At 37.1% G+C, this 3814-nt stretch overlaps 1 long non-coding RNA gene across 1 annotated transcript; it reads left to right on the plus strand.

The window, feature by feature from the left end:
- The first annotated feature begins 1536 nt into the window (after window positions 1-1536).
- Window positions 1537-2156, plus strand: LOC144354710 (uncharacterized). The gene is made up of 2 exons (XR_013421005.2): window positions 1537-1698; window positions 1927-2156. It is a non-coding gene; the product is annotated as an uncharacterized LOC144354710 (long non-coding RNA).
- The last annotated feature ends 1658 nt before the right edge of the window (window positions 2157-3814 follow it).

The following is a 3814-nucleotide window of genomic DNA, read 5'->3' on the forward strand; positions in this document are numbered from 1 at the left end:
ATCATGTCTAGTGGGGTGCAGATATCTAAATCGTTGAAGTTGTGCTAATAAAATATGTATCATGTCTAGTGGGGTGCAGATATCTAAATCGTTGAAGTTGTGCTAGTAAAATATGTATCATGTCTAGTGGGGTGCAGATATCTAAATCGTTGAAGTTGTGCTAGTAAAATATGTATCATGTCTCGTGGGGTGCAGATATCTAAATCGTTGAAGTTGTGCTAGTAAAATATGTATCATGTCTAGTGGGGTGCAGATATCTAAATCTGTGAAGTTGTGCTAGTAAAATATGTATCATGTCTAGTGGGGTGCAGATATCTAAATCGTTGAAGTTGTGCTAGTAAAATATGTATCATGTCTAGTGGGGTGCAGATATCTAAATCTGTGAAGTTGTGCTAGTAAAATATGTATCATGTCTAGTGGGGTGCAGATATCTAAATCGTTGAAGTTGTGCTAGTAAAATATGTATCATGTCTAGTGGGGTGCAGATATCTAAATCGTTGAAGTTGTGCTAGTAAAATATGTATCATGTCTAGTGGGGTGCAGATATCTAAATCGTTGAAGTTGTGCTAGTAAAATATGTATCATGTCTAGTGGGGTGCAGATATCTAAATCGTTGAAGTTGTGCTAGTAAAATATGTATCATGTCTAGTGGGGTGCAGATATCTAAATCGTAGAAGTTGTGCTAGTAAAATATGTATCATGTCTAGTGGGGTGCAGATATCTAAATCGTTGAAGTTGTGCTAGTAAAATATGTATCATGTCTAGTGGGGTGCAGATATCTAAATCGTTGAAGTGGTGCTAGTAAAATATGTATCATGTCTAGTGGGGTGCAGATATCTAAATCGTTGAAGTTGTGCTAGTAAAATATGTATCATGTCTAGTGGGGTGCAGATATCTAAATCGTTGAAGTGGTGCTAGTAAAATATGTATCATGTCTAGTGGGGTGCAGATATCTAAATCGTTGAAGTTGTGCTAGTAAAATATGTATCATGTCTAGTGGGGAGCAGATATCTAAATCGTTGAAGTTGTGCTAGTAAAATATGTATCATGTCTAGTGGGGAGCAGATATCTAAATCGCACTAACAGGTTGTATTGGCAACTGGAATCCCCCCTCTCCCAGCACGCATTGTTGTATTCTGGAAATCGCTACTCCAGCCACTCGTATTTTCTCATTCTGCTTATTAGCACGAATAGCTACGTTGAATACTTCTATAGTATGCACTGTTTTATACGTGGTCAACTCTTCCATTATAGTGGCACAGTAATAAATTAGTTATAAATGCGAAACAAAACGATTACATCGTGAGAAGAAAGGGCATTTGTTGATGTGAAGAAAAGTGGAAACAAATAACAATAAGTGGGCTTAGTACGTACTTGAAGACATTGTCCCACGGTCGAGATATGCTCGTAACAATGCAGATCACGTGACACGGGCCAAATCGCATGAGAAAATTGTATCGGTAATTCAGAAACCGACAAGCGTACAATGAGAATAGGCGATACAAGGTTAACGAGTTGAAAGGTGAGGGTATCCACGAAGAAGACACAAATAGTGGCATTTAATTTAGCCGGAAAGGGGAGGGTGGGCCGTTGCTAAGGAAGTGAAGAACAAAGCCAATAATTGTAAACAGGAATGGGAACACAGTTTGATGGGCTGGAATATATCACCAAGACAGAGGGTTGGTTTTGAGAATCATGGTAAGATTTATTGTTCGCTGTTAATAATGATACCAAAACACCAGTGCTTTTCATTATACAATTGATTGTGTTTCCAAACTACGCATGCGCAGATGAAAAAGAAAAACATTGAGAAATTCATTGCCGAGCTAAACGGAGTTATATCTTTGTATATATTTTCCATGGTGAGTTTCTTTGGGATAATAATTTAACCACCCTCAACAAAATAATGATGTATTCTTTTAATAGGACGACTTGTCAGAAATTGGAGAGTTTCATTCAACAGATGGTCAACTCGAGGATCATTTAATTCTAATGCATTTGCTGCACTATGAGTCATATGGATTGCATTGCCATGGTGCAGACACAATAATGGAAATATAAAACACCGGCATTCATCACTCTGACGATACTAAGAAGATCGGATAATGGTGTCGGCAAAACTGGCGTGATTCACCAACAATTACAATGAAACAGAACTGAAACAGGAGTGGTCGGGTAAAAGAGAATACTTCCAAATGTAAAGTCACATGAATGAGTAAATCGGTGGGGACAATTTAACTTTCAAGAAAAAATCGGAGTGAGCTCCGTTCATTTGTTAAATACAACATGTTTGCGACAAACTGGTGCATAACATACATTACAAACGCTCAAGTAATAACAGTATAGTGAACAAAAAAGTACGAAATGAAATACGATTCTAACTCTCATTTAAAATACTCAAACATTTACTGTTCCTAAAGAGTTGACTTGTTCATTCAATTTAACTAACCCACATTTTGCTCGATGTATATCTATTTGCCGCACAATAACTTTGGTCACTGAACTGTTTTTGACCCTTGACCTTGCCATGTACATATATGATTGGATAAATTACATTACTTATTATAACGAATAACTTGTCCTAAATGTCTACAATGTATCAAAGAATGCATTTATTTGTTCATTTACTTGTTTGTTAATTGAATAGCTATATTTATCGACCGAGATACTAAGTGCGTTGGGGTCATTGCACTTTAAATCCATCACTTGTATCCTACGTATGGACGTTGTTGTCTGGTATGAATACTTTGATATGTGGGTGCCATCAACTTAGATATAGGCCGTCATCTCAAGCACATCTAAATTGTAATGATTGTATTTTATTTAAAGTCTTAATAATGATATGAACGCAACAACATTTATCAGTATCTGTGCCCTTCACCTTCGTTGGCGATCATAGATATGGTGGCCTAGCAACTTGGTCATCGCTGCAAAACTTTGGCAGTTATATTCTTGGCTGAAAACCAATCAATTTCGCCAATCAGAATGATTGACGTCATCGTGGTGCCGGCCGTAATTACATATACACGGAATATTATGATAGTAATTCTTATATCCAGTAACTGCTTGATTTGAAAAAAGTTAATAATTATTTGTAGATAACTTTTGTGGTAAGTTTAGTATGCAAATCACACATCGCGAATACAATCTCAGCTGAGGCGTTATTTTCGACCCAATTGAGCAACTCTACCGAAACACTTGAAAAAAATTGTTTTCATCAGAATTGTATACAAACGTGTGACGATGATAGGACGACACTCCCGATTGGGCGACCACGGTAAGATACGTACACGTACTACACGGCCGTGACCTTGCGTTTGTACTTGTGCTCTCACGTAAACATGTCATCTTAAATCGTGGTACACTGAAAAGGTGTATTGTCGATAATAACTGTTGCTAAATGCACTCATAGTTCCCTCAAATCAAGGTTGGCAGCACTACAAACACGACTAGGGGTTTTATTTGATTGTCATCTGTCATGAATAGCCAGCTTAGTCACTGCACATATAACAGTGGTAAAATACATACCAATTAAATTTATCAATCTTGAATATCGACGCGCGTACAATGAGTCATTTCATATTGTATGTATACTACCTATTTCAGCTGAATTAAGCACGAAAGTGAAAATTAATTATATAGACGTGCTAATTGCCTGCATAATGAGTGATTATCAACAGTCATTATGAGTCATCCACTTTGTAAGCACGCGTCTTATTGTACTGTGGTTTCCGCTCACTGATTGTGTAATGAAAACGTTCGATAAATGTTAAAATAACGTCAGCTGGAAGTTGTTCTGCGTTCCATACGTAAA

This window comes from Saccoglossus kowalevskii, chromosome 21, assembly GCF_978046115.1.
Source record: "Saccoglossus kowalevskii chromosome 21, keSacKowa6.1, whole genome shotgun sequence".
In the NCBI taxonomy this organism is placed as follows: Eukaryota; Metazoa; Hemichordata; class Enteropneusta; family Harrimaniidae; genus Saccoglossus; species Saccoglossus kowalevskii.